Source organism: Hyperolius riggenbachi, chromosome 6, assembly GCF_040937935.1.
Source record: "Hyperolius riggenbachi isolate aHypRig1 chromosome 6, aHypRig1.pri, whole genome shotgun sequence".
Lineage (NCBI taxonomy): Eukaryota > Metazoa > Chordata > Amphibia > Anura > Hyperoliidae > Hyperolius > Hyperolius riggenbachi.
In genome coordinates, this window is record NC_090651.1 from 210,379,357 (window position 1) to 210,395,310 (window position 15,954).

The 15,954-nt window shown below is 43.6% G+C and overlaps 1 protein-coding gene across 4 annotated transcripts in view; it reads right to left on the minus strand.

Annotated features, from left to right (window-relative positions):
• The window catches only part of ARHGAP32 (Rho GTPase activating protein 32), a 562,915-nt gene that overhangs the window by 306,359 nt on the left and 240,602 nt on the right, over positions 1 to 15,954 (minus strand). For all 4 annotated transcript variants that reach the window (XM_068240358.1, XM_068240357.1, XM_068240361.1 and 1 more), the window contains exon 2: positions 10,702 to 10,765. The gene's annotated coding sequence lies outside the window, so the exon portion shown is untranslated. The remainder of the gene's footprint in view (positions 1 to 10,701; positions 10,766 to 15,954) is intronic.

Consider the following 15,954-nt stretch of genomic DNA (forward strand, 5'->3'; position numbering starts at 1 on the left):
ATACTGCTACTTTGATTGTAAAATACAAAGGTAAATGAAAGTTTATTTTAATAATGAAACAGATTGTGGCATGCATTTTTCATGTGCTATAGAAATGTCCTGAGTGCTAAAAAGGTGCTCGGTTCACTTTAAAGGAGCCCACCATCCCTGTGCAAAATCCCTTGGCATATATCTGGCAAGAGCTTGTTGGATACAGTGTGCTCACATGGCCACACTCTCCTCAATGCACAGGAGTGGCCCTACTGTACATGCACAAGTATGGCTGCACCTGCACAGCAGGCCAAAGCCGCTTGTAAATGGAGGAGAGTGCACCAACGAACTAGGAGAGGGTTCTGGCCAACACGGAGTCAGGAAGAACATTTGAAGCCTCTGGACCATCCAGAGGCTTTCCTACACTTTGGTAAGTATGAAACTTTTTTGTTTTTTGAACTTACAGGTTTACTGGATGTCAGACTATTCACAGCTTACCGAGCTTAGCTGATCCCCTAGTTCTTCTGCACTTCCCACAGGAACTCTGCAAAGTGGCTCTTGCACCTCCTTGGTAACTACTGTATTTTTTGGACTATAAGACTCACTTTTTCTCCTCCAAAAGTGGGAGGGAAAAGTCACTGCGTCTTATAGTCCAAATGCAGGGAGTTCCTAATTTGTGAACGCCTGCCAATACGAACCTCCAACCCTGCCGCAATGTCAGGGACTCCCTGTACTGTGTCCATGCAGAGGAGGACACAGAGGGACACAAAGGGGCATAGAGGTGACACAAGGGGGACACAAAGGGGCATAGAGGAGGACACAAGGGGGACACAAAGGGGCATAGAGGAGGACACAAGAAGGACACAAAGGGGCATAGAGGAAAACACAAGAAGGACACAAAGGGGCATAGAGGAAGAAACCAAGAAGAACACAAAGGGGCATAGAGGAGGACACAAGGGGGACAGAGGAGGACACAAGGGGGACAGAGGAGAACACAGGGAGACACAAGAGGTACATGGGGGCATAATCCATAAGATGCCCCTTCACCATGGATGTACTGGGTTTAGTATATATCTTTTTCCCCTGGTTTTTGTCCTCTAAACCTAGATGTGTCTTATGGTCAGGAGCGTTTTATAGTCCAAAAAATATGGTAATCTGAGGGCAGAGACATGAGGCAGAAGCAGAACCATTATGAGGGTGAGAAGCTGAGACTGCCCACAGCAACTTCAGACAGATTATAGTTCCGGCACGTTGCATGCAGACTTTTAGCTTGTGGGTTGGAAAATCTTGTTTTAGGAGGAAAATCAAATATATGCACTACAGATTAGGGGCTAGTAGTCTGCTGTACAGAAAGCTTTAAATATAGAAAGAGGATGGGATAAAATCACAGGGTAAATCCGATAGATCACTAATCTCCTGAACAAGGTCAGTATCATAGGACTAAAGTGACCAGCAGACATGACTGTTGTGTGATCTGACCGCAAAACAGGGGGGACTCAGGCAACTGTTAAATAATGTCTATACCTAGAGTTCTACCTGGTCCTCAAAACATGGGCTGTGCAATAAGATTGCAAAGAGAAACAGTGGGGAAAAAAACAGACAAACCGAGAAAAATATAGAGACACAAAGAATCGTTCAGCCTGTGATAAAGTCTTGGTCTGACTGGGTTGTGAATTATATAAGAATGTGCAGGCCTTTGCTGTATGCTTGTCATGGGTTATAGCACCTTTAATGCACATGTCCCCTTATATTAGTAATCAGAAGTGCTTGCTGTAAAGGAAAGGTATGTTGTAGCGAGGCTGCCATGTGTACGATGTTCTGGATCGCTGACCATATGTAGCACTGCAGATAGCTTTCTTTACATCAGACTGCATCAGCACATAATGAATATTTTATTAAATGATGCTCTACATGAGGACCCAGTACAGAAACTTCCAATTAAAGTTTACTTTCTTCTGTGTTGCCATGGTGACCACCAGGAGCAGTTCTGAGGGTCAGGGGACACTCTGCTCCCCCAGAGAATATCAAACACATTTTTATTTTCAGCATTTTCATGATCTCATGGCAGCCATATAGCGGCGAGAGAGAGAAGAGATACAAGAGTCACAGCTGCAGAAATCAAGCTGGCTGAACACAGCAGGAATCATCTGAACACCCCACTAATCCTCCCAGAGAAGAATCTTTCCAGCAGTACCCCACAATCATCATCCTTCACTGAACTGTAATATCTACATATTGTTATTATTGTAGATATATTTAGCTACATGATAGGAAGACAGCCTGTATGCTCAACAAGCAAGGCTTTGTGTCAACTTGTCTATAGCAATATCTAGAGAAAAACAATTGCCACACAATAGACATGGGGAGCAGGATTTCTCAATAATTCCAGACACAGGGCCCCATATAAATGAACACATGTTCCCTACTGGAAATCAATCGGAAGTAGTAACTGAATTATTACCTTGCAGCATTTGGGCCTAATTTAAATTTGCCACTACTAACAAAGCTCAGCTGCATCACCCGCCAAGTGTATACATATGGACAGGGATGATAGGATTACATCAGCTGGGCACAAAAGCTTGAAGAGGACATACACTGTTGCTAGAATCCTTAAAAATCAAAACAGAAGACAGCAAATAAGCTACCGTAACAAGACCCCAGACACAAAGAAGTTAAAAAGCATGACAAAAATGGGACGGCAGCCACCAATAGCAGGTGCAAAGCGTCCAATATAAGTAGCCGCAGTTTGCATAGTGGGTGACAATTTCTGTGCCGGGGGGGCGGGGGGTTTAAGGTTAGGTGGGGGGTTATTAGTTTCCCACTGGGGGTGTTATTAGTTGTCTGGGTGGAGGGTGAGGAGAAAAAGAGTTCTAGCAACAAGAAGAATCGGTGGACCAAGATGGAAGTCTAGAAGAGAACCCAAAAGACTCTTAGCAGCATTGACAAGAAAATAAATTATTTTAGCCTCCATGACCCTTATTCAATTAACTTTTCTCCAAATGTCATTTGTGAGATTATTTTTCATCTCATCTACAAAATTAAATGACTACCTGATATCCAAGAGAACTCGCAACAGTTTTTAAAAGCCAGAGACTACCTAAGATGAAAAGTGCATGGCTAAAGTTTCAGAACTTACAAATATGTAATAAGGCAATCTGAAATAAGTAAGGAGTAAGTATGAGTAAGGTGAGGTGATCTTCCCACTGATCAGAGAATCATGTATCACAAAAGACCAGTAGAATTATTTAAAAGTTCACACTGCAGTATTGCTTCTACACACTCTTAGCGAGGGGTCCACAAACTTTTTCGATCAAGGGCTGGGTCAACATACTTCAAACTAATGGGGGGCCGGAGTGTACATAATGTGATGTAGAAAACATTGCATTGAACCTAGGTAGTGTAAACTATTACCTGTTTACATGTGCAGCCCTTTTGGCTCCCATTTAAATAAAGCAGATATTATGCCCCAAATACAGCATGTGCAGATAGTAAAAAACCTCTTTTCACCAGACAGTGAAGCATACTCTGAGCAACCTGTCGTCCAATTGGATAGCAGTGTCACTTGATGCGGAATTGGATTAGTAGCCAGCGAATGACTGCTCGCTGGCTTCCCTGTGCATTGATGGTACCAGCACCGCTATTCTATATGCGAGACACCAATATTTAAAGATGCAGTGGACCGCATCTATAAGTAATACATTTTGTGAGTGGGGGGCCAGTGAAAAAGCCTCAGGGGGCCGCATTCGGCCTGCGGGCCTTAGTTTAAGGACCACTGCTCTTAGCAATTGTAGTAATTAGCAAATTGTTCTACTGATTATAACTGTGTACTTTACCATTGTGCTCCAGCTACAGTAAATTGCTTATTTTCACTTGAGCCTCAGTTTAAAGGGGCCCATACACTGGTTGATTTCAGCCATCAATCAATTGATCGACTCTATGGAATCGATCGATCTGAAATTGATTCTATCAAATCTATTAATCGATTTGCTGCCGATTTTGATAAGTTTCAATCTATTTGATCTATTTGACAGGATGAAAAATGTAGGTCGATCTGCTGGTGGCAGATCGTCCCTTTTTTTTTTTTACTTACCCGGGACTTCCTCCAGCCACAGAAGCGCGGATGCGTCCCTCGCTGTCCTCCTGCGGCCCTCTGTTAGGCCGCAATCTGCTCCGGTAAGAGGATGTGTGATGTCAGCAGGGAGTCTTCTACGCATGCTGTGCAAGTGCAGAAGGCCCCGGCTGACGTCGCTCAGATTGAGCCCAACTGAGCCGTCTACTGGGGTTTCGTTGCGGCTACACGAAGGATTCCGGGCGGACTGCAGGAGGCACACGTGAGGACGAGGAGGGACGCATCCATGCTTCCGGGGCTGGAGGAAGCCCCGGGTAAGTAAAAAAAAGGGGTTTTATTCATCTCTGTGTCACTTTAAGGCAAAGATACAGTGTCTTGCATAAACAACCTATACAAACTGCCAACTCAGTCAAACAAGTTTTAGGCCTTGTTCACACTTTGCAGGTTCCAGTGCATACCATTATAATGTGCAGGCATTACAACAACTTATGTAATTGGTGCCTAGAAATGTACAACAGACAGTGGGCCATATGCAATTAACTTCTCCTGAGTGTTATCCTATTATTATTATTTATATTATTTTGTATTTCTTTCATTCTGACCAATGAATAACATGACAGTTCTTTTCAGGGCAGTTTCTAGGCTAAATTTCACCCAGGGCGAGGGTGTAAAAATCGCCTCCCCCACACACACACTGTGGAGCCCGGTATAGGTGCCCACAGTATAGGTTAGGTAGGTACGTGTCCCCAGTATAGGTTAGATAGGTAGGTGCCCGCAGTATAGGTTAGATAGGTAGGTGACTGCAGTATAGGTTAGGTAGGTAAGTGATTGCAGTATAGCTTAGATAGGTAAGTGACTGCAGTATAGGTTAGATAGGTAAGTGATTGCAGTATAGGTTAGGTAGGTAAGTGATTGCAATATAGGTTACATAGGTAGGTGACTGCAATATAGGTTAGGTAGGTAAGTGATTGCAGTATAGGTTAGATAGGTAGGTGACTGCAGTATAGATTAGATAGGTAAGTGATTGCATTATAGCTTAGATAGGTAGGTGACTGCAGTATAGGTTAGATAGGTAAGTGACTGGAGTATAGGTTCGGTAGGTAGGTGCCTGCTGTATAGGTTAGGTAGGTAGGTGCCTGCAGTATAGATTAGGTAGGTAGGTAGGTAGGTAGGTGCCTGCAGTATAGGTAAGGTAGGTAGGTGCCTGCTGTATAGGTTAGGTAGGTAGGTGCCTGCTGTATAGGTTAGGTAGGTGCCTGTTGTATAGGTTAGGTAGGTAGGTGCCTGCAGTATAGGTTAGGTAGGTAGGTAGGTGCCTGCAGTATAGGGTAGGTAGGTAGGTGCCTGCTGTATAGGTTAGATAGGTAAGTGACTGGAATATAGGTTAGGTAGGTAGGTGCCTGCTGTATAGGTTAGGTAGGTAGGTGCCTGCAGTATAGGTTAGGTAGGTAGGTAGGTGCCTGCTGTATAGGTTAGGTAGGTAGGTGCCTGCTGTATAGGTTAGGTAGGTAGGTACCTGCTGTATAGGTTAGGTAGGTAGGTTCCTGCTGTATAGGTTAGGTAGGTAGGTGCCTGCAGTATAGGTTAGGTAGGTAGGTAGGTGTCTGCAGTATAGGTTAGGTAGGTAGGTGCCTGCTGTATAGGTTAGGTAGGTAGGTGTCTGCTGTATAGGTTAGGTAGGTAGGTGCCTGCTGTATAGGTCAGGTAGGTAGGTGCCTGCAGTATAGGTTAGGTAGGTAGGTGCCTGCTGTATAGGTTAGGTAGGTAGGTGCCTGCTGTATAGGTAAGGTAGGTAGGTGCCTGCTGTATAGGTTAGGTAGGTGCTTGCTGTATAGGTTAGGTAGGTAGGTGCCTGCAGTATAGGTTAGGTAGGTAGGTAGGTGCCTGCAGTATAGGTTAGGTAGGTAGGTGCCTGCTGTATAGGTTAGGTAGGTAGGTGCCTGCTGTATAGGTTAGGTAGGTAGGTGCCTGCTGTATAGGTAAGGTAGGTAGGTGCCTGCTGTATAGGTTAGGTAGGTAGGTAGGTAGGTGCCTGCTGTATAGGTTAGGTAGGTAGGTGCCTGCTGTATAGGTTAGGTAGGTAGGTGCCTGCTGTATAGGTTAGGTAGGTAATTGACTGCAGTGGCGGTGGGAGCGGGCATAATATCACCTTCTTTCAGCCGAATAGCTGATCTCACGCTGCTTCAATGTACTTCCTTTCTCGGCATCTGTCTCAGTAACAGCGCCCCCTGTGTTGGCATGCGGTACATCATTACAGGGGGCGCAGTTACTGAGACAGATGCCGAGAAAGGAAGTACATTGAAGCAGCGTGAGATTGGCTATCCGGCTGAAGGAAGAACGTGAGTTATTACTATTATGCTCGCTCCCACCGCCACTGCGCCCTCTCCTGCAGCAAGAATCCAGCGCCCCAGGCGATTGCACGCATCGCACGCCCATAGAAACGGGGCTGGTTCTTTCACATCTATAAATGTGTTACATTTCAGCGCATAACGCAACACACATAGCTTGATGCACGAAAGGCTAGTAAATTTGCAATGCGCAAACAGTGCATGCCTGTTTTACAGGTAACAGTGCCAGTGCCTCCAGTTACACTATCTCAGTAACGCACATTGCGCCACACGTTACCTTGGCAACGTGCAAGTTAACCCAGTATCGCGCTATTACCTTTAAAATTAGTGCAAGGAGAGGAAAGGAAAAATCCGGCACTGCTGTCAGTTGTTTTATTCATATACAATCTTGAACATTGATAAAAGTGCTGCTACAGGTGCATACACAAAATGGCATAAACATATCACATACCGGAGGTTGTTGCACCTGTAGCAGCACTTTTAGCAATGTTCAAGATTGTATATGAATCAAACAACTGACAGCAGTGCCGGTGCTTTCCTTTCCTCTCCTTGCACTAATTTTAAAGGTAATAGCTTGATACTTGGTTAACTTGCACGTTGCCAAGATAACGTGTGGCGCAATGTATCTCTCCTTGCACAGATTGATACATTGCCAGAGCACACTTAGATGTTGTTCTTATACCGGATGTTTGCATCTAGGCCACCCTCTCCCTCTCCTCACTAAGAATGTTACTGTAGTGTCAGCACTCTAAACCTTTTGCCTACCTGACACATGTATGTTACCTGTAAAATTACCCTGCGCTCCTTGCACATGGCAAATTCACCAGCCTTTTGTGCATCAGGCCCATAATGTGAACAAGGCTACATGGACATAATTATGTTCAAAAACTACCACATCAACAATAGCTGGATCAGATATTCAGTCATATATGTGACTGCATTCATCAATGAGTAATAAGTAAAAATGATCTTGAATTAACTATCAGGTCTAAATGCCTCGTCTCTATCTTTGCCAGTGCAATTCTGAATCTGGTTGCCTACTTTAGGCCAACAAAATTACTTCTCGTTTAGCACACATTAATAAATAAGTCTGATTATGAGAATTCTACTGACATGACAGCCAGAGACATGCCTGACGGAAAGTTAATTTCTTCTTTTCTAGGTCAATTGTGAAATAATCGCTTTGTTCACAGCATCTCCTCTGAGTCTTACAACTGGGAGATTGAACAGCCAGGAAAAAAAAATTCTTAAAATGATAATTTTTATAACACCACATAAAAGGAAACAGAATGTTGCAAACTACTATGTAAATGACCCTTTTCTCTCTCACAGACATTAAAGTCAAAGTTAGTTTTATATAGCAATACATACAGCATATATATAATGTGACTGTTCTTTTCATCTGAAACCCACAGTGTCTTTTCCCAGATACTCTGATGCACCCAGGCTGTTCTACATGCTAGATCAGGCTTTCTCAATCAGGGTTCCATGAGTACTCTGCAGGGGTTCCCTGGCATTTCCCCCCACCGTGGGGGAAGTATGATAGAGAACACTATAATAGGTGGAACTGTAACAAGAAGCACTAAATTGGGGGCTCAGGAGACAATAGAATGAGTGACAGTGTAATGGGGGGTAGTGAAATAAACAGCCACACATACTTTCAAAGACCATACCTCCTGCAAAATAAATGCAGGGGTTCCTCGAGATCAAAAAAATGTTTGCAGGGGTTCCTTGAGATCCAAAAGTTGTTTGCAGGGTTCCTCCAGGGTAAAAAGGTTGAGAAAGGCTGTGCTAGATCCTCAGCAGGAACAGCCCCAATCAGCCCGCCTTTGCCGAGTTAAGACTAGCATGTGTATGAGGCTTCACTCTCTCCTTCAGTCTCCTCTGTGCGTGTACAGAGAAGGAAACGAGCGGGGAGCGCGGTCACAAGGCAGCTGACCTGACATATTGCGCATTTGCAGTGTTCTACTTCCGGGTCAAAAGGCGTTGACCCCGCAAAGTGGGATGCAGGAACACAAGAGGTGCGGTAAGATTCTGCACACCTCCCCACACATATAGCGTCAGTTTTTAATTTAAAGTTAACTTGAGATGGTTCTTTCTACTTATACTTACCTGGGGCTTCCTGCAAACCCATGAGGACCGTGGCCTGCCTCGCCATCCTGTTCCGCCCTTCCTTTCTGCCGCTATGACTTCAGGTAATCCTGGCAGTCACAGGCTTCTGCGCATGCGTGACTTGGCCATGCGTGCACCCCTCATCACGGTCCCGTGGCCTGGAGCGTTCTGCATCTGCGCAGTACGTTCCCAGGGGTGGCAGCGCGGGGGGGTGTGTGGCCAAGCCACACATGTGCATAAGCCCATGACTGGCAGCGACTGACCGGATTACCGGGAGTCGTAGTGCCAGAAGGGAGGTTCTGTAGAGGACAGCGAGAGGGGCCACGGTGCTCATGGGGCTGGAGGAAGCCCCAGTTAAGTATAAATAAAGGCTAGTGTACCATCTCAGGTACCCTTTAAAGCTCGGCTCTGGTATCTTTTCAGTTGTACTTTAACTAAACAGCACTTTTCTTCACTAATCTCTAAACCACACCTCACTACTTGTGCTTCTGAGAGCCTTCTGCCTCTTTTCTAATCCCCTAGCTCTCCAAGTTGTTCATTCCTGCTTTAAAGGGAGTCTGAAGCCAGATTAAAAAAAAAAAAAACATACTCACCTAAGGAAAGGGAAGGCTCTGGGTCCTATAAAGCTTTCCCGTTCCTTTCTTGGTCCCGTTGTTCCTGCGCTGGCTCCCCCGTTAGCAGTCTCTGACCCAGGGCCAGTTTAAGCAACAATGGGGCCCCAGGGCAAACTAAACCTGGGGGGCCCCCAACAGATACTCCGGAGCAAAAATTGGCATTAAGGGACCTTTTTTGCAGCTGGTATAGTCAGGGTTTAAAGCCCCAATCGGTCGGAGCTCCACATTCTGGCTACCCCAGCCTGCATGGGGGACAAGGGGTTAAAACGTTTCAGGAAGGAGGACCCCACATAATTAAAAAAAAAATTCCCACACTCTAAAAAAAAAAAAAAAAATTGGGAAAATAGGAAAAAAATTCCAGGGATCTTAATACAGCCATATTGAGGATGTATAGCGATCCCTGGCCAAAGCGCTGCGGCTGCGTATGGACCCCCTGGAAACCCCGTCAGGAAATTTATTGCTCTTTCTTTTGATACATGTAAAATTACACTACCGTTAGGTACTAAAAGTGACATTTACCACATTTAAAAGTATACTTTTTTCCTTCGAAGCTTTAAAATCGATTTTCTCAAAAACTATAAGGTCTTTTTGAAAAATAGTTTTTTCCTCTTATTCCCAATGATCTCCTTAACATATCCTGCAAATTTAGGGTTTCTAGACTTTAAGGTGGATTTGCTATTAACCATTAAAGTCGGCTGGTTTTTAAACATGTATTTTTTTCCTTTGAAACGTTAAAATCGATTTTCTCAGGAACTATAAGGTCGATTTGAAATTTTTTTTTTCCTCTTGTAGCCACTGGGGGCCCCTACAATCTTTGGGGCCCTGGGGCAGCTGCCTCCTTTGCCTCTATGGTAGCGCCGGCCCTGCTCTGACCGATGGGTCAGAGACTGCTCTCAGCCGCTGCGAGGAGGCCTTGGAAGACGGGCCACTCCGTATTGCGCATGCGCGAGCGCACTTGAGCCAGGTCTTCTCCTCGACATCCCTCCGTTTGTCCGCTTGGTCGCAGGGAAGTTTTCTTTTTATTCAAAATGGCCGCCATCCCAGACGTCATGATGCTGCAGCCTCTCAGCACTCACAGAGAGCTGAGCTGTGACACACAGAGATGGGGGAAGAGTGGAGTGAGGCAGGGCAGGGCTCAGGGAAGGGTGGAAAGAGGTGGGAAAGGCACAGAGAAATGTGGGGAAGGGGTGGAGAACGGTGGAGAAGGGGCGTTCCTAACACCAGAGTGGGCGTTCTGCAGGAGTGTCTTTCCTGCAAAGATGTCCCTTCTTCCCTTAGTAGGATGCCGACAAGCTGCTTGTGGGCCATTGCAAGGGGGCAAAGCAGAAGGAAGGGGTAACAGAGAGCAGTGTACAGAGGACACAGAGGCATGTCACTGAGCAAGGAACATACTTCTGTGTCCATTTGTAATATAACATCTGCCTCAGGTATGCTTTAAGGTTCCCTTTAAATCTCCACTAAAAATATTACATAGTAAATGCCAGACAAGTTCAGCAATGTTGACATTATCAGTGGATAGAACATGTACACACACGTTCATAGCTATAGGTTACTCAAAGAAAGTTCCTTTATTATTCAAATGACTTACCACAGCTGAGGGGTTTCACTTGTGTGTCTGGTTGTTACTTCATCACAGTGGAAAAGGTTCAAGTCTGTGGAAGAATGGAAAATATTCAGAAACAACAATATATCCAGTTTTCAAAATTGAAATATGCAGCTGAGAGACACTGCTCATTGACAAGTCATGTATTCAGCAAGTTACTGAGGAAGCAGAACAATGGAGAACATAATGATCCTACAATCTGAACGGATTATTTTTTCCTATGAGGTGGCAATCCTTTTCAATCCTCACATGGGCAATACTAAAATATAGCAAGGAAGGTAAGTGAATCACATGTCACATGTGCTCACACACCAAAAACTGACAGACAGAGCAAATATGGTGTAACTCATTTGAGTGCAAACTCTGGAGTGCCTATTGTCGTTGGTGTTTCCAGTAAAGCGGGGTTATTTTGATTGGCAGTGTTCCGCTACAAATACTCAGTGCTCTTCACTAGACGAGAGATAATTTTGAACTGTCTCTAAAGACTATTGTTTGGGTTCGCTAGTAAATAGCCAGAAAAAGCACTAAGTATGCCCAGTTCAGCACTCGCACAATTTAAACAGCGCTAAACTTGTAGTAGAAACCTATATATATATAAGCACTAGGGAGTATTTAATAAAGTTCTTTTTACTTGAATCTGAGAAAATCCAGTCAGCTATGGGAAGGTAAGTCCACCATTGCCTCCCTTTCTAAACTGTTTTTAGTGTATATTATTCTATTTTGGCACTTCTATTCTACTAGTATCTGCAAGTTGTTGTCCACCCTTGGTGGAGGGGTGTAGTCTCTCCTATTTCTACCGATCTACAGAGAGCAACTTCTTAACCTGAGTGGGGTCATGCCTAAGCCCCCTACCTCCCTAATCAGTGTTTGCCTTAGTGGTAACCCTCGCGTGTGAGTATTAATTTATACAAAGTACCCCTTTACATAACCCTAACATACTACACTATAGTGGGCTCTCATTTTCCCATTTTGTCTTTCTACAAACATACATTAAGCAAACATAATCAAGAAGCAATATGCCCTCTCTGTTCCCTACCTATTTTATCTGCAAGTCATATAAAAAGAGAGTAAGAAAGGTAGAATTATAAGAGAAGGCATGACGTGCAAAATTTTAATGTAAAAAACGAATTGGGCATTAGTTTTTGCATACTGTAAGAATCATGAATAGTAAAGGGGTCAACTAAATTTAAACTCTCAGTATCCCTTCTAACAATGTTGATGGAAACTATTAGCATGTCTTAATGAAACTCATTTAAAGAGGGGACTTAGCAGAAGTCCACATAATAGGATAAAAATAACAAGTAAGCCTATGTGTACATAGGGGTGTATTCAGCAAAGTGTGGTACAATTGCCATGTGCAGGGAGTGCACAGCAATTTTATCAGTATTCTCGACAGTAAGGTAGCCTGGTGACATACTGTACAAGTTACCTAGGTCATGCGGGTCTCGTGCTAATTGCACAACCTTAACAATCTTACTGTCAGGAATACTGGTAAAATTGCTGTGCACAACCTTTGCCGTACTTTGCTGAACACACCACATACTTTGTATACAATTACAGTATATACTGTATATAATGTCTTGTGACAAAATTTTGCATGAAAAACTTCAATAAAAAATTAGGGGACGTGCACTCAAGTTTTGAAGTGTAGGAAGAACCTCCCTACTGTGCAACCCAGAGGGCCACCTGAATGTACAATGCAATCAACATTCAGGATTTCCACAACTGCATACATTTTTAGCTCGACACGTTTCATTAGAGTTCACTTCTTCAGAAGCTAGTGGCAGCAGATCAACAAAATGATATGCTTCGGAATATAGCAGTAATATGCACTACACTGTATGTAATAACAGGTACATCTCAGAAATGACTAATGTGTGTTACCGGACCCCAAAGCAGTGGCAGCGTTTAGTCTATAAACATTAAACTTTTGATACTGACCCCACAACAGCCTACTGCCGAAAAATGTATTCAAATTCTATGGAGCCACCATTGCAGTGCAGGGCCATTTACCAGACCCCAGCTCTCCCCCTCCCCCCCCCCCCCCCCCCCCAGCTAAAATGTGCTCACCCGGGCGTTGGCAGTGAAGCGCAAAACTCTGTATGGGCCCCAGGAGAGCACACATTAGATGGGGTAGGGGGAGATCTGTTGATTGTCTACCACCGTGCACCTAATTGTCTACTTTCAAGTGAGGTCTTTCCTTCCAGATCAATCAATAGTTTTGATCAATTTTGCCTGAAAATCAATTGAAATTATGATCGGGCAGCCATGCTCAAGAATTAATCTCCGGTAGATTTGTTCATAATGATCTAATGTGTCTGGAAAAATCGAGTGTAGAGGCACCTTAAGGGACATAAGGCATTGTATAAACATTGAACAAGAGGGCACTTTGCAAAGGGGTTTCTGCCCTTCTTTTACAGATTGCTTCCAATGTTATGGACCGTTACGGCTGGAATTGCTCAGGTGGAAGCCCCACATCGGTAGGTACCACAATCTCAGGGTTTTACAATCATACATAGAGGGCTTACTATCAATATTTACATTTAAAAAGAAATTGTTTAAAAATTATTCAAAAAACAAATGACAAATACTGTAGAAGTGATTTATAAACATTTGTCTTCACAGAAATAAACCCCTACACATAAATGTATGGCCACTGCAGCTTGGCCTGCTATTGTGCACACCCCCATTTCAAGACAGCCCTTTTCCCACAAATAATAATAAATAGTGGGATCAAGCCCTTGTGAAATATTAGCACAATTATGAAACATCTCAGAGTAATTGTTTTCCTACCAAACAAAAGCGGTTTGAGCACTGAGATAGTACGGTAATGGGACCTATTTATCTAACATTTGTGACCAAGGGTAGTACTCCCAAATAATTGATGCAAATGGTCATTCTGTAAAAAAAAAAAAAAACCCCAGATGAGATTAGCCAAGCTTTCTGCCAATTCTACCAGACTCTGTATGCATTAAATAATATCTTTACCCAGTGCAATGGTGATATTTGTTTAGGAGGCCTGAATATCCTTAGGCTATCTCCAGATTGGACTCCCACGTTGCCCTTGGGGAGATTAAGAAGACAACAGAATCTCTTCCAAATGAAGCAAGCTCCAGGACTAGAGGGGCTCCAAGGAAAACGTCTTGAGCATGCCATTGTGGCTCCTTTCCTGATTCAATCAGAAAAGCCTTAATTGTTCTGTTTCTTAAAACTGGAAGGGATAGAACTAAATGTGAATTCTATAGACTTATCTTAATATTAAATCTCGATTGCCAAAGTCATTCATCGAACCTGCTGCTTAGCTGTTAAGAGCACCATGAATAATATACAGCAGTTTGCAAAAGTATTCGGCCCCCTTGAAGTTTTCCACATTTTGTCATATTACTGCCACAAACATGAATCAATTTTATTGGAATTCCACATGAAAGACCAATACAAAGTGGTGTACACGTGAGAAGTGGAACAAAAATCATACATGATTCCAAACATTTTTTACAAATAAATAACTGCAAAGTGGGGTGTGCGTAATTATTCAGCCCCCTTTGGTCTGAATGCAGTCAGTTGCCCATGGACATTGCCTGATGAGTGCTAATGACTAAATAGAGTGCACCTGTGTGTAATCTAATGTCAGTACAAATACAGCTGCTCTGTGGCAGTCTCAGAGGTTGTCTAAGAGAATATTGGGAGCAACAACACCATGAAGTCCAAAGAACACAACAGACAGGTCAGGGATAAAGTTATTGAGAAATTTAAAGCAGGCTTAGGCTACAAAAAGATTTCCAAAGACTTGAACATCCCATGGAGCACTGTTCAAGCGATCATTCAGAAATGGAAGGAGTATGGCACAACTGTAAACCTACCAAGACAAGGCCGTCCACCTAAACTCACAGGCCGAACAAAGAGATCTACAGCTCAGGTGGGAGACTCTGTCCATAGGACAACTATTAGTCGTGCACTGCACAAAGTTGGCCTTTATGGAAGAGTGGCAAGAAGAAGGTCATTGTTAACAGAAATGCATAAGAAGTCTTGTTTGCAGTTTGCCACAAGCCATGTGGGGGACACAGCAAGCATGTGGAAGAAGGTGCTCTGATCAGATGAGACCAAAATGGAACTTTTTGGCCAAAATGCAAAACCCTACAGTATGTGCAGCGGAAAACTAACACTGCCCATCACTCTGAACACACCATCCCCACTGTCAAGTATGGTGGTGGCAGCATCATGCTCTGGGAGTGCTTCTCTTCAGCAGGGACAGGGAAGCTGGTCAGAGTTTATGGGAAGATGGATGGAGCCAAATACAGGGCAATCTTGGAAGACAACCTCTTGGAGTCTGAAAAAGACTTCAGACTGGGGCGGAGGTTCACCTTCCAGCAGGACAACGACCATAAACATAAAGCCAGGGCAACAATTGGAAGGTTTAAAACAAAACATATCTATGTGTTAGAATGGCCCAGTCAAAGTCCAGATCTAAATCCAATCGATAATCTGTTGCAAGATCTGAAAACTGCTGTTCACAAACGCTGTCCATCTAATCTGACTGAGCTGGAAATGATTTTACAAAGAAGAATGGGCAAGGATTTCAGTCCCTAGATGTGCAAAGCTGGTAGAGACATACCCTAAAAGACTGTCAGCTACAATATCAGCAAAAGGTGGTTCTACAAAGTATTGACTCAGGGGGCTGAATAATTACGCACACCCCACTTTGCAGTTTTTTTTTTTTTTTAAATGTTCGGAATCATGTATGATTTTCATTCCACTTCTCACGTGTTCACCACTTTGTATTGGTCTTTCACGTGGAATTCCAATAAAATTGATACATGTTGGTGGCAGTACTATGACAAAATGTGGAAAACTTTAAGGGGGCCAAATACTTTTGCAAACCACTGTAAGAAGGGTTTATGAAAATCCGGAGTGTACACATGACAATGTTGGGAAAAGTGTTATAATTATCTAGATTCAGCTTCAGCCTTTGATACTGCTGAATGGTGAAACCTGCTTGCGGTCATTTACAGATTTGGCTTTGTGGGTGGAATGGTGGAACGCTGGCTCATATCTTAACAAGGACACTATATGCATAGAGTTTGTATACTCCTCCAGTGCTTGTCTGTATTTTTCTCCCCACGCTCTGATTTCCTCCCACATCACAAAAATAAACAGACAATTGACTTCCCAAAATTGTCCTAAAATTATGATGGACTTATCACTATGGTGGAGATTAAACTGTTAGTCCCTCTGAGAGAC